The sequence below is a fragment of the Leopardus geoffroyi genome, chromosome D4 (genome assembly GCF_018350155.1).
Source record: "Leopardus geoffroyi isolate Oge1 chromosome D4, O.geoffroyi_Oge1_pat1.0, whole genome shotgun sequence".
NCBI lineage: Eukaryota > Metazoa > Chordata > Mammalia > Carnivora > Felidae > Leopardus > Leopardus geoffroyi.
The window spans coordinates 54,719,041-54,743,888 of NC_059342.1; the positions used below are offsets into that span (position 1 = coordinate 54,719,041).

At 38.3% G+C, this 24,848-nt stretch overlaps 1 pseudogene; it reads left to right on the forward strand.

The window, feature by feature from the left end:
- The first annotated feature begins 21,652 nt into the window (after positions 1-21,652).
- LOC123592718 lies at positions 21,653-24,326 on the forward strand (annotated as a pseudogene).
- Positions 24,327-24,848: the final 522 nt, after the last annotated feature.

The window sequence follows — 24,848 nt, forward strand, 5'->3', positions numbered from 1 at the left end:
GGGTCTCTGTCTGGTTTAGGAATCAAAGTAATACTGGCTTCATAGAATGAGTCTGGAAGTTTTCCTTCCCTTTCTATTTCTTGGAATAGCTTGAGAAGGATAGGTATTATCTCTGCTTTAAACGTCTGGTAGAACTCCCCTGGGAAGCCATCTGGTCCTGGACTCTTATTTGCTGGGAGATTTTTGATAACCGATTCAATTTCTTCGCTGGCTATGGGTCTGTTCAAGCTTTTTATTTCCTCCTGATTTAGTTTTGGAAGTGTGTGGGTGTTTAGGAATTTGTCCATTTCTTCCAGGTTGTCCAATTTGTTGGCATATAATTTTTCATAGTATTCCCTGATAATTGTTTGTATCTCTGAGGGATTGGTTGTAATAATTCCATTTTCATTCATGATTTTATCTATTTGGGTCATCTCCCTTTTCTTTTTGAGAAGCCTGGCTAGAGGTTTGTCAATTTTGTTTATTTTTTCAAAAAACCAACTCTTGGTTTCGTTGATCTGCTCTACAGTTTTTTTAGATTCTATATTGTTTATTTCTGCTCTGATCTTTATTATTTCTCTCCTTCTGCTGGGTTTAGGCTGCCTTTGCTGTTCTGCTTCTATTTCCTTTAGGTGTGCTGTTAGATTTTGTATTTGGGATTTTTCTTGTTTCTTGAGATAGGCCTGGATTGCAATGTATTTTCCTCTCAGGACTGCCTTCGCTGCATCCCAAAGCGTTTGGATTGTTGTATTTTCATTTTCGTTTGTTTCCATATATTTTTTAATTTCTTCTCTAATTGCCTGGTTGACCCACTCATTCTTTAGTAGGGTGTTCTTTAACCTCCATGCTTTTGGAGGTTTTCCAGACTTTTTCCTGTGGTTGATTTCAAGCTTCATAGCATTGTGGTCTGAAAGTATGCATGGTATAATTTCAATTCTGGTAAACTTATGAAGGGCTGTTTTGTGACCCAGTATATGATCTATCTTGGAGAATGTTCCATGTGCACTCGAGAAGAAAGTATATTCTATTGCTTTGGGATGCAGAGTTCTAAATATATCTGTCAAGTCCATCTGATCCAATGTCTCATTCAGGGCCCTTGTTTCTTTATTGACCGTGTGTCTAGATGATCTATCCATTTCTGTAAGTGGAGTGTTAAAGTCCCCTGCAATTACCACAGTCTTATCAATAAGGTTGCTTATGTTTATGAGTAATTGTTTTATATATTTGGGGGCTCCGGTATTCGGCGCATAGACAGTTATAATTGTTAGCTCTTCCTGATGGATAGACCCTGTAATTATTACATAATGCCCTTCTTCATCTCTTGTTACAGCCTTTAATTTAAAGTCTAGTTTGTCTGATATAAGTATGGCTACTCCAGCTTTCTTTTGGCTTCCAGTAGCATGATAAATAGTTCTCCATCCCCTCACTCTCAATCTAAAGGTGTCCTCAGGTCTAAAATGAGTCTCTTGTAGACAGCAAATAGATGGGTCTTGTTTTTTTATCCATTCTGATACCCTATGTCTTTTGGTTGGCACATTTAATCCATTTACATTCAGTGTTATTATAGAAAGATACGGGTTTAGAGTCATTGTGATGTCTGTATGGTTTATGCTTGTAGTGATGTCTCTGGTACTTTGTCTCACAGGGTCCCTCTTAGGATCTCTTGTAGGGCTGGTTTAGTGGTGACAAATTCCTTCAGTTTTTGTTTGTTTGGGAAGACCTTTATCTCTCCTTCTATTCTAAATGACAGACTTGCTGGATAAAGGATTCTCGGCTGCATATTTTTTCTGTTTAGCACACTGAAGATCTCGTGCCAATTCTTTCTGGCCTGCCAAGTTTCAAACGAGAGATCAGTCACGAGTCTTATAGGTCTCCCTTTATATGTGAGGGCACGTTTATCCCTTGCTGCTTTCAGAATTTTCTCTTTATCCTTGTATTTTGCCAGTTTCACTATGATATGTCGTGCAGAAGATCGATTCAAGTTACGTCTGAAGGGAGTTCTCTGTGCCTCTTGGATTTCAATGCCTTTTTCCTTCCCCAGTTCAGGGAAGTTCTCAGCTATTATTTCTTCAAGTACCCCTTCAGCACCTTTCCCTCTCTCTTCCTCCTCTGGGATACCAATTATGCGTATACTATTTCTTTTTAGTGTATCGCTTAGTTCTCTAATTTTCCCCTCATACTCCTGGATTTTTTTATCTCTCTTTTTCTCAGCTTCCTCTTTTTCCATAACTTTATCTTCTAGTTCACCTATTCTCTCTTCTGCCTCTTCAATCCGAGCTGTCGTCGTTTCCATTTTGTTTTGCATTTCGTTTAAAGTGCTTTTCAGCTCCTCGTGACTGTTCCTTAGTCCCTTGATCTCTGTAGCAAGGGATTCTCTGCTGTCCTCTATACTGTTTTCAAGCCCAGTGATTAATTTTATGACTATTATTCTAAATTCACTTTCTGTTATATTATTTAAATCCTTTTTGATCAGTTCATTAGCTGTTGTTATTTCCTGGAGTTTCTTCTGAGGGGAATTCTTCCACTTGGTCATTTTGGATAGTCCCTGGAGTGGTGAGGACCTGCAGGGCACTTCCCCTGTGCTGTGGTGTATAACTGGAGTTGGTGGGCGGGGCCGCAGTCTGACCTGATGTCTGCCCCCGGCCCACCGCTGGGGCCACAGTCAGACTGGTGTGTGCCTTCTCTTCCCCTCTCCTAGGGGCGGGATTCACTGTGGGGTGGCGTGGCCCATCTGGGCTACTTGCACACTGCCAGGCTTGTGATGCTGGGGATCTGGCGTATTCGCTGGAGTGGGTAGGCAAGGTGCACGGGGGCAGGAGGGGCAGGCTTAGCTCGCTTCTCCTTAGGTGATCCACTTCAGGAGGGGCCCTGTGGCAGCGGGAGGGAGCCGGATCCGCTGCCGGAGGTTTGGCTCTGCAGAAGCACAGAGTTGGGTGTTTGCGCGGAGCGAGCAAGTTCCCTGGCAGGAACTGGTTCCCTTTGGGATTTTGGCTGGGGGATGGGCGGGGAGATAGCGCTGGCGAGTGCCTTTGTTCCCCACCAAACTGAGCTCTGTCGTCCGGGGGCTCAGCAGCTCTCCCTCCCTTTGTCCTCCAGCCTTCCCGCTTTCCGAGCAGAGCTGTTAACTTATGACCTCCCAGACGCTAAGTCGCGCTTGCTGTCGGAACACAGTCCGTCAGGCCCCTCTGCTTTTGCCAGCCAGACTCGGGGGCTCTGCTTGGCCGGCAGGCTGCCCCTCTGCCCCGGCTCCCTCCCACCAGTCCGTGGAGAGCGCACCGCCTCGCTGCCCTTCCTACCCTCTTCCGTGGGCCTCTCGTCTGCGCTTGGCTCCGGAGACTCCGTTCTGCTAATCCTCTGGCGGTTTTCTGGGTTATTTAGGCAGGTGTAGGTGGAATCTAAGTGATCAGCAGGACGCGCGGTGAGCCCAGCGTCCTCCTACGCCGCCATCTTCTTTCTTGTCATGATTATATTAAGGCATAAGGAAGGCATTTGGAGGGATGACTAGACCAAATCACTGAAGGGTAATCAGTTAACACACATCACATGATCCAGGACCCTATACAGAAGTTGCACTGTGGTACATGATTAAATTTAAACATGATTTCTGTCTGCAAATGTCTTACTAGAAATAAAGAATGATTCACTGTAGCATAGGCTACAAAGAAATTTTTATGGGAAGTTGAATAGTCTTGCCACAGCCTGATAATTTGTTAAGTTTCTTCAAGAAGAAATCTAAAATATTGGCACTTCAGAGGGGAGAAAAGTCTTATACCTATGCAGCCAGTTTAGCTGGTTTAGTTTCTTAGCAGACGTTTTTAAAATCACATTTGACTTAATGTGGTCCCACACAGTTTATGAGTCAATGTGAGTGCTGTTTTACTGGATTTTTTTTTCTCCTTAGGGAAGATAGGGTTAATAGACAGGGTAAAATGAAATCCCAGTGAACTCCCATTGCATGAGTCCTGGCAATAACAATAATCATAATTTTGTATCTTCTTGGAAATACTTTCAAAGTTTTACAGTAATAGGACCCTAAAAAATAAGTGTATCAGAACATACAAATAAATCATTTTACTAAAAATGATTCCAAATTTTAAGAAAAGCTTTAGTACTAGGTTTTTAAAAATACACTAACACTTCCCATGGATGTCAGTGTGGTATAATGGAAAGAACATGGTCTTTCTAATTAAATGGACTTTGTCCAAACCTTAGTCCAAATCAGTATTACTAACTGGCAAGATAAGCTTGGGAAACATTCCGAAACATTAGAAGAGATAAAGTGCCACACACAGTGACTAGTCAGAGTAGGTCCATATTATGTTAGCTCCCTCTCACTTGAACACGGACAAACACAATTCTACAGTAGCATCTTCTCTCTGACTCCTCCCTCCCCATTGTCTACTTGCTGTTCATCATTACAAGACCTTAATATGAATATGAAAATGAGTGTATCCTACCATCAGATGGCCATTCATTTTATCTATATCTTGTCTAGCTCTCAATTAAAAACAATACTTAAGGGCTAGAACACACTGGACTGGGCAGCACAAGAGGACAGGGGAAGAAGTAGGAAAGAAAAGCACAGAGAGGGTTGCACCAGACAGACTGAAAATTCAGAGATTTCAAGACCAGAGTTACTCCTCAACAGAAGTCTTGCTATTCACCGGTGAGTAAATCCTGCCATTTCCATTCATGGACAAATAGAGTCTCTTCTTCAAAAAGCTAATCCTGAAATATATGGCTATGCTTTTCATTTTCTGTGGGGCCACTCCCTCACAGTGTACTGGATGATTCAGCATACCTACAGTGTCTCCTGACTTCTTCCCACCCATCACCCCCCATTCTGAATTTCAGAAGATTGTTTGACCCATTTTACATCAAATTGAGATAGCACTGTATTTTTTAGCACAATATGAATCAAATCACATTTTGATTAGTTGTTTTGTGTTTCTTTCCAAACCACTCCTGGAAACCTTCAAACTTACCTCTTATCCAATTTCCTTGCTGGCTACTTCATTAAGAAGGTTGAAGGAACCTATAAAGTGAGTCCTTCCTTCACCCTCCATATTTCTCCTCATCTAGACTGATCTTCTGCTCAATTCTTTATACCTTAGGAGAAGGTGATTTATTTACATTCTCTTTGAATCTCAGCCTCTCTTATTTACATTATGTGACAGCCTCATGACTAATCTCTCTGCTTTGGCTACACCAATATTTGAGACAGTCATTCTCATTAGACAATTCAGAACATGTCACTCCTTTCTCCAAAATGTTTCCATATCTCTTTAGGGCCTAAGGGCAAGTGCCAGATCCTCATGATGGCGTATGGAAATCATCACAAGTTCCATCTGCCTTCTCCAATATCAGTGTCTACTGCATGTCCTCCCCTTTCCAGGTTATTAGGTAATTTTCCAGATCCTAACCATTCTGTGGCCTTCCACACCTCCATACTTTTGTTCATGAGTTTTCCCTTTCAGCTTTATATATCCTTTCTGCCTTTTCTCTACTAATGACCTCTCAAGGCTGAACTCAAAATTACCTCTTTCATATGTTTCTCTGATTTCCCAAACTGGAATTAATTTCCTCTTTATATTTTTTGCTGTTTCTTTCTCAATTACAAGATTTATCACATTCCCCTTTATATTTACCGGTTTGCTCCTGTCTTTCTCTCTCTCTCTCTCTCTCTCTCTCTCTCTCTCTCGAGGAGACTGTAGCTCCTTGATGTGAAAAAAAGTGTTAGCAATCTGCTTTCACAGAGTACAGAGGACAATGTTTTGATTATAGCAAGTTTCAGTAAAGACTTGGTGAATGATTAAACACAAAAGGCGGTGTTATTTATTTATATTTCCCATTGCTACTATTGACTCTCATGGCATGAATTAAAACAGTAAAATTGCTGAAACACTAAGTGGACATTTTCTTCTTTACAATCTTACAAATAAACTTTAGGGACTTTGAGGAATGGGCAATCCCCTGCCAGATGTCCTCAGCCTGAAAAATTCCTTACTTGGGACTGAATTAAAGAAACTGCTCCCTAGGTCCAGGATACTAGGATTATGTTAAAGGCATAAACCCAGTAAAGTGCCAACTGCTTTCTGCCCTGCGGAAAATCCCTAGAACTCTACAGACCTTACAGTCACTTCCGATAGGGAGTGTAGGCTTGGAACTCTTAAAAACACTACAGCCTCTTGCCAGGTAAAACCTAGAAACAGCAAGGAAAGTGAATGATCTTGGATGGCATTAAATTTGTCTTATTTGACTTGCAAGAGACAGAATTTATTATATGAAACCCAGTGACATCTGAAGATTCAGCTTATCTAGAAAACCACATGGGTATTAAACTCTTTGAATCTATAATTCCACAATAGTACCTACCTGATTAACTCCATCACCACTATCACATATTACCTATGATCTTAAGCATTTCCTGGAGCAGAGGCAAGGTTCTCATAAAAAGTACGGAATGGGGGCTGCCTGGTTGAATCAGCATATATTTGGTGGGATAAATGAACAAGTTTGGAGAGCCCACCAGTTTCTCCTCTAACAAAACAAACAAAACCCATTCTATCAATACACCTGCTTTAGACTACATCAAAATGAAAAGTAAGAATATAAAAACCTCCTAGGGAAGCTGTTCTACATATCATACTGCCTCCCACTTGTGTTTGCTCAAGGCCTTGGTGTTAATTTTAGAGAATTATAAATATACATTTAGGGCTCACTTGCTTTCTGACTTTACCTAAAAGTTCTAATTATAAATGACTAAACTGCGCTGAAGTGATTTGAACTTTTTAGGGGGAAATTACTGTATAAATGCATTGCAACTATTAAACCACTGCTGATAGAAAGCATCCACTCCTTTGGGTGCAGGTGATGCTACCTACTACTACCAATAATGAGTTTATTCTCCAACCTACAAATCAGACTAGATGTGTTGATTCTCCAAGGACTTCTACAGTTATTAGAACTGAGAGATGGTCTTACCCCTTCTGTGGCTAAAATAATGGAATTTTTATTATCATTACTAAAATGAAACATTTTTATTTACCCAGTCTAGGACATGTTTCTCACCTCTGTCTGAATTACTGATGGCCAAAGAGAAGTTTCCCATCTAGCACGTGACTGTGCTGGGAATCCTTAACACTAAAAATAGGCCATGACTTTGTTATAAACTTGACATATGAGCTTCTTCAAACAAGGAGATGTTTAGACATGAACTTTTCCACTTACCATAATTTCAAATTGCAACCAACTCATTCTGGGATAATGGCTAATATCTCTTCTCAACTATAATGTCACTTTTCCTTCAAGGGAATTCTCTGTAATCCACAGTAACCCCACTCGTTTCTGTTATCTATCCCTAAATCTTAGTGCATTTATATATGTTTGAATTTTTCCATTAAAAAAATTTAAATATATAAAAAGCTGGGTAAAGTTATGTTTTTTATAAAGTAGACTTGAGAATATAAAAGATGTCTTACAGTTGCTGTTATGGAAAACCCTTAATATTCTATCATAAAATTATATTTATGTACCCTGTAAAAATGTTCTTTTTAGCCAAATTTTGTACTAGTTCAAGAGTATTATTTAAATGGAAACAATTTCAGACTTAAGTTTGTAAAAACAAATTCTTTTCAACAAAGATTATTTGTGTTAGCATAATATATGATTATGAAAGATGTTTATTTAGCCTCAATATTTCTATTTTCATAACCTTGAATTAAGTTGTGTGTCATAAAGCTTGAACCCTTTCTGTTTTTACACTGTAGTTATCTTGTCATTATAAATCTTCTTAAAGGATTTCATTTTTATACCTACAATAAAAAGCAATGCAAATTGTAAAATGTAATATCTATCTTGGTGAGCTGAGGAAAAATAGCTAGTAATTTGCTTGGTAAGTGAAGCAAAATATTAAATGATTTATTATCAGATTTTTATATTGTATTGAGAATCTGTGAAATAAATCTAACCATATTTGAATAATAATGGTGGACAAATCACTTTCAATGACTTCTCTATCATAGTAAAGGAACCATGATTATCCTTCATTGATTCAAGAATGATATCTATTTATCACTTTTGACATGACAGAGCTAAGTGATGTTAGGACATAATAAGCTTCCCCTAACGATTTTGAATGTCTGTATTAGGGAGGAGAAAAAGGAGAAAAAAATAACAGTAAATAGTAAGGACAGTGAAGAGAAGTTTGAAGGACTTAAAAAAAAAATACAACGGAGGGGAACGTATTGCGTTAAGAGTACAAGTCAAATGTATTTATATGTGGGTGACTGATAGTAATGTGAAATCCCACAGGTCTTAGATGAAGAATACTACAAAAAGTACTCTTAGGTGTGAATCAGATGGACATGCATGTTCTTAATGAAAAAATTAAATATTATAAAGATGCCCATTTTTCTCAAAATAATTTAAAAGTTTAATGTGAAACACTAAACTTGAAAAAAAAAACCACTAAACTTGAAAACATATTTTCTAAGTTAACAAAAATTATTTTTAAATACTTTGGAGAAAATAAACATTTTGGGTTAGCTAAAATTTTGAAAAAAAAAAGAAAAAATTTAATTTCTCTGTCAGGTAATAAATATACTACCAAGCTATAATTGTAATAGTTTAGTCTGCAAACAAGAACAAAGCAACAGGTCAACTGAGAGAGTAAAAGAATTCCAGCCTATCATACTAGAATCTATCTATATCTGTAACTTACATTTATATAGTCCCTTATTATTAATTTCACAGAGAATGGAGGAGGGAATATCATGCCAGATATTTAGAAAATAGTATTATTCAGTAAGTATAGCATATTTAGATCTTCAGCAAAGAATTATTTGTGGGATGATAAACCATTAGAATACTGGAAGAATTTATAGCTGGAAGGAAACTAAGTTCTAAATTTAGGAAGAATAGCAGAATTATGAAAAATGGTTAATATGAATATTACACTTTTCAGCATATCAAAAACACTCCAAGAAGATGAAGGAGAAAGTAAGAAAATACTTGCAGAGTGAAAAGTGTCATTAACCTAATGTAGAAAATGCTCATTAAGAATATGGCTAAAACCCCAATAGATACGTTGGCAAAGTAGTTGACAAAATGAACTATAAACGCTGGAAATATTGATGGTGAAGATATGTTCAACTTGTAATAATTTTTAAATCTAATTAAAATAACAATGGTGTATCACATTTTAAAGAAATTCACTTTCTATTGCACAGTTGAAAAGAGAAAGAAAATCTTTATTTTTAATAAGAGCTTCAAGTGATTTTTTGAAACTGGTGATTGGGGGTGACTGGAAGTCATGGGGCACAAGCACACATTTTACCTCATTTAGATACTGTTACACTTGGCCGTGGCTCTCCACATACTCTGCATCATTCATTCATTTTATTTAGTAAATCGTATTGAATACTTATTATGTTCCAGGCACTATTTTACATACTAGAAAAGTAGCAAACACAATACAGATGGATCCCTTCACAGAAACATACTGAAAGGGAATAAACTAAGAGAAATGAGTGGGTGAGTAGGAGGGTTATGGGAATGTTCACTGAGAAAATGACTTTTGAGGAAAGATTAGGAGGTGAGGGGCTAATCCACATGGAGATAACTCAGGGAAGAGCATGCCAGGTATCCAGCACACAAAGTACCAATGCCCTGAGGCCATCACTTTTTTTAAATATAAAATTTCCCAAGTGATTCTAATGTGCAGCCATTGGTGTAACATTTTCAAGTGAGTGGCCTTAGTATCTAGCACAAGCTAAAAATTCTTGGAAAGAAATGAAGTAGATGCAAGAAATTTTGTCCAAATCTTTCACCAACCCAAGGAGAATCAGGACTCTTTATCTTTCAAATGGGCCAGCGAAACACCCATTACCACTGATGTACATTTCTGCCCGTTTGACATTTCTGCCTAGATCCTGTTAAAGGCATTTTTATTAAATTTTTTAATGTTTATTTATTTTTTGAGAAAGAAAGCGCGAGAGAGCAAACATATACAGGGGAAGGGCAGAGAGAGAAGGGGACAGAGGACCCAAAGCAGGCTCTGCACTAACAGCCCTACGTGGGGCTCAAATTCAAGAACCATGAGATCATGACCTGAGTTGAAGTCAGATGTTTAACTGACTGAGCCACCCAGGCGTCCTGAGACATTTTTAAAATAGGGGGAAACGAAATCAGTTTTTATTTAAGCTAAGGTTTAGAAAACCTCAGCCAGAGCAATACCAACCGAAAATCACAATAACATGGTCTGGGTCCTAAAAAAGGAATTATTCCATATATTTTTATTATCATATACAAATCTAATTCATATTCATATTCAGTACTAATATCAATGGATATTGATCAATGGATATCAATGGATACCTATCCATGATCAATGGATACCTATAACAGATCAATGGATATCAATATCAATGGATCAAGTAAACGTGCAGACAGAAAGAAAAGTGGGTCATCAATGACAATCGCTCTTGTGATACAATATAATGGGTTCTTAATGAACTAATCTAAACAGGATATAAGTTTTAGAAACCTCTTCGAAGACCTAAGCTGATAGTAAAAACTAGACACTCCCCTTTCTGTTTATACTTTGAATTTGAACCACAGGTCAGGAATAAAGCCTGATAGATTTTGATAGAACCTTCAACTGAAGCCTTTCCCCTAAGCTCTAGTCCTGTCTCATGCAAAGTAACAGCAACTATGTGATCCTCTGTTAATAGCCTACTTCAGAGCCTAATTAGGAAGGTGACACATAAAAATACTCCTATCTCCACACTCTTTCAACTGCATGTGTATTACATTAATTCCATTTAATTTATTTAAATCCATAATATATGTCAAAGATCATACAGCATTTTATATCTATCTTACAGTTCAGCCATAAAATGAATTGCTGAAAGGTCAGCCCGGTGCTAGGTTTCACTAATTTAATTATGAATTGCTTTTCCCTTTACTATTGAGTGACTAAAATAATGCAACCCTGGATGATGTTTTATAATAATGGAATGCTTTATTAAAGCCATCATTCCAATAAAACATTATTAGTCTACTATTCTCATTCTGGCCATTCACTTCATTTCACTGCAGAGTGATGAAGAAAAAAATAATACCTGCCATTACTTTCATGACCCCTAAACATCAGCAGGTACACATAACACAAGGACAGGGGAAACTTTTTACTACCTTGAAAAGTGAGTCAGTTACACTAACTTATTTAAATATCAAATCACAGGTATTATTATCTTTCTGAATGATCTAACTACAATGTCCACCTAGCCCAAAGCCTGTATGCAACGTAAGCTCCCCATTGTAGCCGTTCTCCTCTCCAAAGAGGAGTATATATTTGCTGCATTCATTTCCTCTTCTTCTGTACTTTCTTGAGCACTGTCCAAGCAGTCCAATATCCCCGTACTCCCCCAAAACCACTCTTCAGGGTCATTACTAAGATCTCTGCTGTTAATCTCATGACCAAGTCTCAGTCATCTTATCTGAAGCATTTAAAAGAGTAGTCTCCTGGGGCGCCTGGGTGGCGCAGTCGGTTGAGCATCCGACTTCAGCCAGGTCACGATCTCGCGGTCTGTGTCCGTGAGTTCGAGTCCCGCGTCAGGCTCTGGGCTGATGGCTCAGAGCCTGGAGCCTGTTACCGATTCTGTGTCTCCCTCTCTCTCTGCCCCTCCCCCGTTCATGCTCTGTCTCTCTCTGTCCCAAAAATAAATAAACGTTGAAAAAAAAAAAAAAAAGAGTAGTCTCCCTCTCCTCCCTGATACATGTCCTCATGGGACTTACAGGACTCCTCAGTGCTCTGTGAGGAACTCTGATGCAGAGATGCTGCAAACCAGTCCTAACTATAGTGAGATGCAGCACAGGCAGATGTTACATAGATCCAGCACGCCCGGCAGGCTCCACTGCTAGATCCCCGGGGTGTTTGTGAAATTTATAAGCAAATGGAACAGACTTCCCTGATATTCCCAGTCATCCTTCTGAAGAGCGAGAGTCCGTGATCAAACGATTTATTAGCTCCTAGATAACCAGTTTTGCCCTAAAGTGCACACGCAAGATCCAGAGAAGAACTTAGGGTGAAAGGGAAAAATAAAATAAAATACACAAAATAAATAAAATAAAATAAAATAAAATAAAATAAACACAATATGAAGGGTCTTGCACACCATCAGGATGAGAGCATACAATAACACACATGTGAATGACTTAACAACTCCTTGCAACTCAGATGCTCAGAGACAGGAAATCTGTCATGTTCTCTTCAGAGATACAATATGGGGGTGCCTGGGTAGCTCAGTTGGTTGAGCGCCTGTCTCTTGATCTCAGCTCTGGTCACGATCTCATGGTTTGTGGGATCAAGCCCCACATTGGGCTCTGCACTGACAGCGTGGAGTCTGCTTGGGATTCTCTTTCTCTCTGCCCCTCCCCCGCTCTCTCAAAATAAATAAAAACTTAAAAAAATAGAGATACAGTGTTGGGGTTTCAAAGATAAGAATAAAAGCCACCAATTAAAGGTGTCAGCAAAGTCTTAGTGAAAGAGGTAGTACTTCATCAGGGCATCACATTCATTCATGCCTTGGAAGGTTCTCAAGTGTAGAGAAGAGGAGCTGCCAGAACAAAATTTTGGAGGTACAAAGAAAAAATAAAGACAAAACCCAGAGAAACAGGATGATAGAGAAGCAATGAGAACTTTGGTTGACCTGGGTCACAGTGTGCATGGAACTATTTTTATGTAGCAGCCTCCTAACTGGTACTGTCACTTCCATGTTCTACTATCTCTAATACATCCTATGCACCACTGCAGGAAAAGGTATCCCAAATGTTGCCTTTACTAAGTGTCCTCTCAAATCCTCACAGGGCGCCTGGGTGGCTCAGTCGGTTAAGCATCCGACTTCAGCTCAGGTCACGATCTCACAGCCTGTGAGTTCAAGCCCCGCGTTAGGCTCTGTGCTTACAGCTCGGAGCCTGGAACCTGCTTCAGATTCTTGTCTCCCTCTCTCTCTCTCTGCCCCTCCCCTGCTCATGCTCTCTCTCTGTCTCTCACAGATAAATAAACATTAAAAAAAAAAAAAAAAAAACTGCCCTCACTTCCCATGGCTTATGCAATGAAATTCAAACACTCTGACACAATATCCAGGATCCTCTGTAACTCCATTTTCCTTATTTGCTGTTGCAGAAAACACACCCCAATCACTACATGGCTACACTATGGTAAGCAATGTATACAACACAAAAGATGGATCAACCAAGGACTTTGCTGGGAAGACATCTCTTCCACTATGCTACTCACATAAGCTTGAAGCTAAATTAAAATATAAGGTAGTTTTTGATTAAATACCAATTATTAAAATCACCAATAATAACGATAGAAATTAATTAAGCAAATAGAAAACCAGTATATGCTCAAGGAGGAAAGTGAACTTTCCTAAAAAAAAAATAACTCAATTTAACTTCATTATTTCTACTTTATAACAATTGTGACAGTTTTCCTGAATCCCAGTGATAAGCTCAAATGTTCGCCTTTGTTTATGAGCAAACGAATAATGTTTCTTAGAATTTGACTTGGTTTCTGCATAAAGGAGAAACTAAGATATGGGGGTTCTAATTCTTATCTATAAATTCCCAGGACTTCAGAGAAGCCAAATAATTGTTAACTATTTAATTTCTGTCAGTCATCATGAAAGATACTGAGTTTCATCTACCTAGCAAGGTTTATTAGGATGTTAAATAAAAAACATATATTCAACAGTACAATTCTTTAAAAAAAATAGTTGCCCATATTAAAGATAAGAATAGGCTTAACTACAGAAAAAAGTTTTAAAAGCACAATATTTCTCCTCTTTGATCTAAAAATGAATATGAGTAATAGTTTGGGAATTACCATGGGTATTTCTTTAATCCAATATAGAAAGTCTTCCTTACACATTATAAAACATGGATAATTCACTTCGAACTGATGGTACGAATTGATACCTTTCACCTACCCAAAGCCCAATTTTCTACATTGATGACCAAAGAAATATTTAAAGACAGGTTAAAAACAAATCTTTCATTGCTAAAAACTGGGATGGTGCTAAAAGTCCACGGTCTAGCCTTTGCAACGAGAAAATATGCCCACAAAGAATCAAGAAAAACAACCCCCAAACTTAGAAATTCAAAGATATAGGAGCAAAGAGCAGATCCCAAGCCTTTCGGTAGTAATGAGGCTGCTGGCACCATGGCAGCTCATTACTTCCAGCTGACTCTTGAGTCCATATACTGAACAGAAAGGGAAGACGGTAGTGACAACAAACTCACAACAGTAAAGTGCCAGATGGAGAAGGCAGAGGGGACTGCCCCTAACTCTGGACTGTCCTAAATATACAGAAATAGAAACTCCTCAGGTAGAGTAATGCTTTTCCATGTGGCATGACTGCTCCTTCTATACCTCACTCAGGCCACTACAGTTTCATGCTAAAAACCTAGAGTGTATCCCCCGCTTTTCTGCAAACTCACATGTACACTGGCAGTATTTATTTTATGAATATTAAGTCATTACATTTAAAACCCAACAGATCCTGATTTTCTCAACCAAGTAGAATTTAAGAATTTAAGCTAAGGGAGATACAATTAGAATCCCACTAATGTTTTCTTCGTTTCTGAATTTTCACAAAGAGGACATATTTACAACCCAGTGTGACACATCAAAGCTTTTTTGACTAGCAAGACAGCGTGAGCTCTTATTGATTGAATTGTTGCATGGACAAATATATATAACTACTTGTAATTATACAATTTATTTATAATTAATATATTAATATATAAGGCTGTATTAATCATAAAAAGAATATTATAAAACTATATATATGTGTGTGTGTGTGTGTGTGTATATATATACATATATATATATATCTCCCAGCACATCATTGTTTAAAACCCTGCAATTAAAACACCAGATTAATTGACAATATCATTCACCTGCCAACTCTAGGTATAAACTTGCCCTTATTCATAACGTTTTTGCATATTGTCTAGATATGTTCCAGTTAAGTGAGGATTAGCAGTAATTTTCACAAATTCCTTCTGTTTCTTTATCTGGAATCCAAAGTTTCTAATATGAATACTTATCAATTTAAATTATGTTTAAAACATATATAAATATGCAAATAAGAGGAGGAAGCTAGCTACATGCAAAACTATGTTTAACCATATTCTACAATCTTGAAAATGAGAATCAAATTTGGAAGATCTGTATTACCAGACTTCAACTTATGACTTAGTTACAGTAACCAAAATCATGTGGTACTAGCATATGGGTAGACAAATAAATAAATGGAGCAGGACAAACAGTTCAAAACCAGGCACAGATTCAGAGAAAACTCTTGTGAAACATAAATCTGACAAAGGACTTCTATCCGGAGAGTATACATAACTACTACCAATAAGTAAGGCCAACAACCCCATTTTAAACATGGACAAAACACTAAACCAAGAGTTCACATGTAAACATATTTGAATAGACAATCAGCAAATGAACAAGTGCTCAACATCATTGGTCCTGCAGAAAATACGAATTAAAACCTTAACAAGCTGCTACTAGACACCCACTAGAATGGCTAAATTAAAGACCCTGACTGCACTAAGCACTGGCCAGAATGTGTAGCTAGTGGAATGCTAATACACTTCTGGTGGGAATGTGAAATGGTACAGTCTCCTTGGGAAAAGACCAGTCAGTTTCTTGTCACGTTAAACATACTCCTACTTTTGACTCAGCGTTTCTACTCCTAGGCATACAAAATGAGAAATAAAAACATATGCTCGTGAAAAGATTTACACAAGAATGTGTACAGCAGATCTATTCCTAATACCCTAGACTGGAAGTAACTCAAATGTCCATCAGCAGAAGAGTAAACAAACAAATAGTGTTATGTTCTTACCATGGGGTACTACTCGGTTAGAAAAAGGAACAAATCACTAATATACACCAACAACACAGATGAATCTCATAAACATTATGCTGTGTGACAGAAGCCAGTGCAAATAAGTGCAAAATGTATCACTACATTCATCTGAAGTTCTAGATCAAGCAAAATTAATCCTTGGTGGGGATGGGGGCAGTTGACTGACTGGGAAGGGACATAAGGAAGCTTTCTAGATAATAGACATATTTTATATCTTGATAGGGTTTGGGTTACATTTGTGCATTTCAGTGTCTGTAAATTTTACTTCAAAAAGCTATTTAAAAATTACAGTAATGATGAGGGGAGAGACAAAACAAAAATGACAAAAAAGTGAGATAACTCTTGAAGCTGGTGATGAGTACACTATTCTGTTTGCTTTGTATATGCTTCATTTTTTCTAATATAAAACGTAAAAAAAAAAGTCAGCAGTTTTCTTACATAGAGAATTATATTTACAAAATGAATTATCTGGCCTAATTATGTGCAATACCTAGTAATAGTCACCCATTGTAAAAGAAAACTATGTTTCAAAAAAATTAAATAATTCTTTTTTCCAAAACTTCACATGCCATGTTTTAACTGCAGGGAAAAAAAATCCATAAAATATTAACACAGAAAGAAACATTATACATTAGACTTTATTCTGACATTGAATATCACTTCTCACAGTGCAACATGTACATTCCAGATACTGGTAAAAATCTAACTTTGTAGCATGGATTATTATATTAAAGAAAAGAAAATCATGGGTTAACAATGTTTTAATTACTGTAGATCAACATGGGAAATCATAGAATTAGGAAGGTAGCTATGTTTCTGAAAAGGATTATGATATTAACCAAATCCATTTTTCAAGTTATTTTGGTAATATTTTTGGCATTCATGTCTTCCTCACAGTTTCTAAAATAAACAGATACTTTATTATTTTTTTTTTCAACGTTTATTTATTTTTGGGACAGAGAGAGACAGAGCATGAACGGGGGAGGGGCAGAGAGAGAGGGAGACACAGAATCGGAAACAGGCTCCAGGCTCTGAGCCATCAGCCCAGAGCCTGACGCGGGGCTCGAACTCCCGGACCGCGAGATCGTGACCTGGCTGAAGTCGGACGCTTAACCGACTGCGTCAACCAGGCGCCCCAAAACAGATACTTTAATAGTGTAAATATATCAGTCTAATTAAAAGGAATATTTTGTCCTTACCACATTTTTAGAGATTTTTCTCTACCCCTATCAGAATCAACTGATTGTTTTAAAGCTCCCTCAACATAATTCTTTGTTATTTTTTTCTTTTTCTTATCAATATTTCTCCTACACATGCTACCATATTGATTTCTAGACTCTCAGTTCCTACTGTATCATAATTTTTGTCCTTTCCTTTTATAATGTTTTATTTTTTAGCAGGCTTTGTAGTCTATTGTGATTGTTTCTTTGACAGTGACTCCATACAATGCATTCCTTAATTCTAAACAGTACCTATGCACTCACTTAATGACAATTTGCTGTATCCACATTTAACCTGTTTTCAAACAGTTCTTAAATTTCAATTGCATAGGCAAAAAACTTTCATTGTCCCTTATTCTGTATTAAATAATTGTTCAAAGAAGATCATATGTACACATGAACATCTTCACTACACTCTCTCAGAGTTGGTTGGTTAGAAATGATACTCTATATCCAGATGATACATAACCAATCACTGTGTGGTCATTCTGAACCAGCTGCTGAAGTCCATATACTGAATTCGGAGTACATGTTGACACAGTCCACTGTGGGGCAGAAGTGACTTCCAATCAAGCCCATCTTGTAGAGCCAGTGTAACAACCACACTATCTTTCATAGTATAAATGGGCAGAAAAGGCTAACAAGGGTCCTTTATTCCCTTCAGAACTGAAGCATTTTTAAAGGCACCACCATCCTACTTCCAAAGCAAAAAAAAGAAATTATGGTGTCAATTTGTGATAGATAAGTCTTGGGCTGATTCTGTTTAGTTTGTATAATCCTCAAATATGTACCCCTTTTATGGTAAAAAGAGTGGTTATTCAGTTTTCTATCTTTAACTCCTTTGTTGTGAGTGGTGCATGTATAGAGTCACTGATTATCTCGGAATTAGAAAAGATTTGTAAGCTCTCAAGGTCCATTAGTAAGAGGCCTTTCCATTTATAACTCCCCCCATGTCTCCCAACATTTATTATTGTGAGAACAAATCTACTTTGTTGTCAATGGGCATATTTGAAGGAATTATCAACTAGGGCAGGGTTCATGCATTTAAATATTTACTCTGGACCTAAATCACATGGCACAGACGCATGAAATTTAAACAAAGTCTTTGGAAATTTCAACATGTTGACCTAATTGTGCACAGCAAATTCATTGTTTTTTGCCAGCTCCTGAAGGCCCACTCTTACAGTCTATGCACCCAGACTGTGGAGTATTCCAATAAGATCTCCATAAACATATGGCTAGATGCTTACTTCTGATAATTCACTTATTTATCTTGCTGTCTAAATGTTGCTGACATGGAGGCTTTAATTATTGGGGTACATTTTAGTCACTAGGATACTCACTTTATAGGCAATACTGAAATATTTATGTTTAAGCTAGTTTTTAGCTTAAAAACTAAGGTGACAAAGAGAGTTAGTATACTAATTAATTTGATAGTTCTTATTCCAGAGATTTCAAAGATACAGGCACCATAATATAAAAATTACCCATACGGTTTTTTTTTTCACATTCTTTTTTTTTTTTAAATATAACTTATTGTTGGGGCGCCTGGGTGGCGCAGTCGGTTAAGCGTCCGACTTCAGCCAGGTCACGATCTTGCGGTCCGTGAGTTCGAGCCCCGCGTCGGGCTCTGGGCTGATGGCTCAGAGCCTGGAGCCTGTTTCCGATTCTGTGTCTCCCTCTCTCTCTGCCCCTCCCCCGTTCATGCTCTGTCTCTCTCTGTCCCAAAAATAAATAAACGTTGAAAAAAAATAAATAAATAAAAATAAATATAACTTATTGTTAAATTGGTTTCCATACAACACCCAGTGTTCATCCCAACAGATGCCCTCCTCAATGCCCATCACCCACTTTCCCCTCCCCCCTACCCCCTATCAACCCTCAGTTTGTTCTCAGTATTTAAGAGTGTCTTATGGTTTGGCTCCCTCCCTCTCTGTAACTTTTTTTTTCCCCTTCCCCTCCTCCATGGTCTTCTGTTAAGTTTCTCAGGATCCACATAAGAGTGAAAACATATGGTATCTGTCTTTCTCTGCCTGACTTATTTCACTTAGCATAATACCCTCCAGTTCCACCCATGTTGCTGCAAATGGCCAGATTTCATTCTTTCTCATTGCCAAGTAGTATTCCATTGTATATATAAACCACATCTTCTTTATCCATTCAGCAGTTGATGGACATGAAGGCTCTTATGGCTATTGTTGAAAGTGCTGCTATAAACATTGGGGTACATGTGCCCCTATGCATCAGCACTCCTGTACCCCTTGAAAATTACCCATATGTTGACTGATAATACAAATGAGGAAAATTGATCCTTCTCCTCCAGCTTTATTGTTTTTCTCAATATATCCCCAAGCATAAAAGTCATGTTCTGGTCTGGCTCAAGCTAGCCACAAAAGAAGATCCTGAACACGCCTTCTCTCACAAACATATTGAATCTACAGCCACATATGGAACAATTTCCTCCAGGAAAAAAAAAAAAAAAAAAAAAACAACTAAAAACTGAAAACTGTGTGACTTGTCCATGTCTGAAAAATTGAGAGAAGATCCACTTCAAAGGGAGTAGGAGAGCCTGGGACACAATCCCGCCATAAGCCCCTCTTCCAGTCCAACAACCCCCAGTTGAGAGGCAACTGAAAACCCAGAGTTCTTCCCTAAGAAGCTAAGGGTTTGTACCTCACATCAAGAACTCCCAACTTTTAAGACGTGCACCTGAGACATGAGCCCCCCAAACATCTAGCTTTAGAAACCAACGGAGCCTCGAATCCAGGAAACCCACAAGGCCGCTGCTATCCAACAACTACTCTTAAAGGGCTCCAGTGCTTGCACTCACCTGGGCGGGGCCCAGCAGGAAGTGGCTGCTAGGAGGGGCGCCTGGACTTTGCTTGTCTAGGAGCACGGATCTGAGGGGCAGGTATCTGATTTGACACACTTCTGGGGGCCTGCTGGGGTGCTCTCTGGGACAGAGACTAGCAGGCTCCTTCTCCATACTCTCTGCATCGCTCCTCCCGGCAGTCGCCATCTTCTTCTCTTTTAAACCCTAAGTACAAAAGTCATATAGTAATATAAAGCCTTCACTATGAGAATTAACCATCATCTCCCTCTTCTTAGCCGTCTTTCTCCACTCCTAATTCTACACATCAGAGGCAGTGCCTTTTAAACTTGGTTATGTATAGTTCTAAAGATGGTTTTCTTCATGCAAAATGAGGTATATTTACAGCTATTTGCCTAATATCAGATTTAGATTTTTCTCCATTTCTTTTCTGCTACTTATATGAAGATTTAGATGATTTATATAATCTCAAACTCCCCCCATTTTTTCTTATTATAATTAATTATTTTTTATTTCTCTACTGAGGAAGATTGTATAAGAGACAGACTTTCTGAGTACCTTAATATATGAACATCTTTAATTTCATACTCACCCATGATCAATAATTTGGCTGGTGTAAGTATTCTAAGTTTAAATTTACTTTAACTTAGGACTTTGAAGAATTACTCTATCATCTGCTTGTGGAACTGATGGCATGCCCTAACTAGTGGTATCACATTGCATATATGACTTTCTCTTACAAAAAGCTTTTAGAATCCTCTATACCTGATTTCCTGAAATTGCTCACAGATGTCTAAGTTCGGGTCTTTTGTTGTGGAAAAGTCTTTCCTATTTCAAGACATGTGTTTCCCTTCAGTTCTGGAAATTTAGTTTAAAAGTTCATTTTGGGGGGAATGTTTTTCACTCCACTTTGTCAGCACTCTCCTGGAAATTTGATCAGTTGAAAACTGAACCTCTTGGACTGATCTCTTCTATTTTCAAGGAGATTTCTTATCTTCAACAATTGCAAGGTTTCTAAAAACTTTATGCTTGCATGCATATTTTTAATTTTGAAGAGTTCTTTTGCTCTCTTTTTCCTTCTCATTACATTTTATTGATATATGGGTAGAATACAAATGTATTCTTGAATTTCTGCAGGCTGTTAATTAAAAGTGGGAGAGAGGAGGTGAGGTTGTTTATTCAATTCTTCTCTGGATCAGTGTATTTATCTTATCTTTTTCAATACTTTGAACATATTCCTCAAATACCTAATGAGTGCTTATAGTCTCTCCAAATTTTAAAGAAAAAGAAAAGTTACTTAGAGTGTTTGTGTCCACAGGCATTTGCTAACAGTAAACTCACTTTAATGTGAGTGGCCAAAAAATGGGCAGCTTGCTGGGGAATCCCTTCTAGGGTGAACATATATGAGAAGTAGAAGAATGATTTCCAAGGATGTCCATATCCTAAGCTTCAGAACCTGTGAATGTGTTTGGTTACTTGGCAAAGGGGAATTAAGGTTGTAGACTGAAGTTTGCTAATTAGCCTCCATTAACACAAGGAGATTATCCTGGATTATTCTAGTGAACCCAGAGTATTCACAAGGGTCCTTAAAAGTGGAAGAGTGAATTGAAAAAGAAATCCAGAGGATGACAGTATAAAAAGGACTCTGCTGACCGTTGCTGGCTTTAAAGATGGAAAAGGTGCTGGTGGGACAAGGAAAGCGGGCAGCCTCTACAAACTGGAAAAGGTAAGGGAATGTGTTCTCCCCTTAAGCCTCCAGAAAGGAGCCCAGTTCTGCAGACGTCCTGCAGACGGCCCACTGAGACCCATGTTGGATGTCTAACCTACAAAACTGTAAAATAATAAATTTGTATCATTTTAAATCACCCTATTTGTGGTAATTTGACACAGCAGCAATTGTAAACTAGTACAGATTTTGGTACTCAGAGTAGGGTGCTACTGTAACAATACCTACATAAACGGAAGGGGCTCTAGAATTGGTTGGGGAGTGGCAGAGGCTGGAAGAATTTTGAGGGGCATGATAGAAAAAGCCTAGAGGGACTTAAGCAGACCATTAGTAGAAATATGGGTAATAATGATTCAAAAGGGAGTGAGGAGCATGGTAGAGAAGACAGATATCACTTTGGAGAATCCTTAAATCATAAACAGACTGTTGGTAGATATATTATAGACATTAAAGATCCTGCTGGTGAAAACTTCGAAGAAAATGAGCTACAGGTTATTTGAAACTTTCAGCTCCTTTATTATTTCTTTTCATGAGTAGAGTTTCATCCTCTGAGTAGAATACAATGTATTCCTGAATTTTTGTAGGCCATTAAAAGGGATAGGAGGCTAAGGAGATTGTTTAATTCCGCTTCCTCAAGGGTCACTTTTTCTGTTTATCTTGTTCTTTCCTTACTTTGCAGACTTTCCTCAATTGTCTAGGAAAGAGGATCCTTGTAACAGAGTGGCAGAGAGCTTAGCAGAATTATGTCCCGAAGTTCTGTAAAAGCAGAACTTTTAAGTGATAAATTTAGATATTTAGTGGAGGAGATTCCAAGCGAAGTGTTAAAGGTGTGAATAGGTTTTTTTCTGGTTTTTCATTAGAAAATGTGAGAGCAAAGGGAGAAATGCAGCAAAGAACTGTTTAAAAGGAATCAGAACTTGACACTTTGGGAAACTCTTAGCCTATTTGATTGCGAAAGATGCTGAAATTAAGAGACCACTCCCAGGAAAACCCACTCTAGAGAAACAGTTCAGAGTGTCACTGAATAGTTTCGTTAATAACTGAGAAAAATCAGTAGAGAATTCAGACACACCAAATATTAAGCATGCACCTCATAGATCCCCTCAGCCAGCTAAGCAGAAGCTACAACAGACATGGAAATATCCAGGGAGATGTATGAAAGAGAGTCTTTTGCTAGTGAAGTGAATTCTAAGACATACATGAGTGAACGAGGTTCTTGAAAATGTTTGCCAGCAGAGCACTACCTGCTTGGACTGAAAGAGACAGAGAGAAGATAAAATGAAAGAGCTGTTTTAAAAATTATCACTAATAATACAACGCAAATTGTCCTGAAGCCAAATTTATTCATTGACCTGTATCTTCAGATCCAGGTTCAGTATTTTTGTCAACACTGCTTCATAGAATATATTGTATATTTCCACCACAAAATGAATATTGCCTAATTGTCTCTTTTTTGTTTTTGTTTTTAAGGGGTTTTTTTTGGGGGGGGCGGGGTGGGGAGCAGAGGGAGGGATTCCCAAACAGGTTCCACACTGTCAGCACAGAGCCCGATGCAGGGCTCAAGCCCACAGATAGTAATATCATGACCTAAGCCAAAATCAAGAGCTGGACACTTTACCAATGGAGCCATCCAGTCTCGTTTTTGTACGTGATGTCACTAGCAACTGATGATTGTTGCCTAGATCCACTAATTCATTAGGAGTTGCAAAGTAACTCAGAATAGTGACTCTTCCATTGCTTCATTTACTAGCTTTACTGCTTATGGCTGCTGAATATATTTTTCAAAAATCATGACTTTCACGCAAATTTAACATAAATATATGTCTAGGATTTTACTCAACTCATTAATTAATGAGAAAAACAGTAAGATATAAAGAGTGGTTCAGCCTCAGTCAGATGGGCCGGAGACACTTCTGGAAGCCACAGCATAGTGGCTGCCCGAGGAGAACCCCAACTCCAGTTCAAACTTGAATTGTTTGGCGATGGTGGTATTGGAAAAGCTACATTTGTAAAACGTCTTCTGACTGGTGAATTGGAAAAGAAATATGAAGCCACCTTGGGTGCTGAAGTCCACTCCCTTGTGTTCCATACCAACAGAAGACCTGATAAGATCAATGTATGGGATACGGCTGGTTCGGAGAAATTTGGTGGGCTGAAAGATATAGGACATCCAAGCCCGGCGTGCCATTTTAACATTTGGTGTAATACCACGGGTTACTTACAAGAATGTGCCTAACTGGCACAGAGATCTGGTACGAGTATCTGAAAACATCCACACTGTGCTGTGTGGCAACAAAGTGGGTGTTCAGGACAGGAAAGCTAAGGCAAAGATCTATCGTCTTCCGCTGAAAGAAGAACCTTTGGTACTATGACATTTCTGCCAAAAGTAACTACAACTTTGAAAAGCCCTTCCTGTGGCTTGCCAGAAAACTAATTGGAGACCCTGACTTGAAGTTTGTCACCATGCTTGCTCTTGCCCCACCGGAGGTTGTCATGGACCCAGCTCTGGCAGCACAGTATGAACGAGATCTAGAGGCTGCTCGGACAACTGCTGTCTCAGCTGAGGATGAGAATCTGTGAGAAAGTGCAGCATCTAGTTCTAGAGGCAACTGTCCTGTGATGTCAGTGGCACAGCGTGTTTGCCACTTTATTACATAGCTGAGCAGAACAGGTGCTTAATCTCTGGGATCCCGAAGGAGATGAATAGGCTTCAGAGTGAATGCGACAGCTTAAAAAGTACCTTCAGTTGTTGGACTTGCGTATTTTAGCTGTTTTGGAACACAGTTGTTTCCTTCCTGAGTTGCAAATAGAAGACTGTTACAGTCACATCACAGAAAAAGAACATGTTGAGGTGCTAAGAATTTACCGTCAATTTAATAAAGGAATGTTAGAGGCAGTTTGTTAGATTACATACCAACTGGTTGGTGTTTTACGTTTAGGGTTATCTTTTCCACTGGATAGAAATAATTTGCAAATCTACTAGACAAAAATCTACAGGATAATATGTACTTAATATATAACTTCACTAAGCCTATAATCTTTGATCAATAGGCTTAATGTTGTCCAGCTTCGTGTATCTTTTTAAAGGTAATCTTTTCCTCAACTGTTTGGTCACTAAGAAGTACAGTTCTCATAGACAA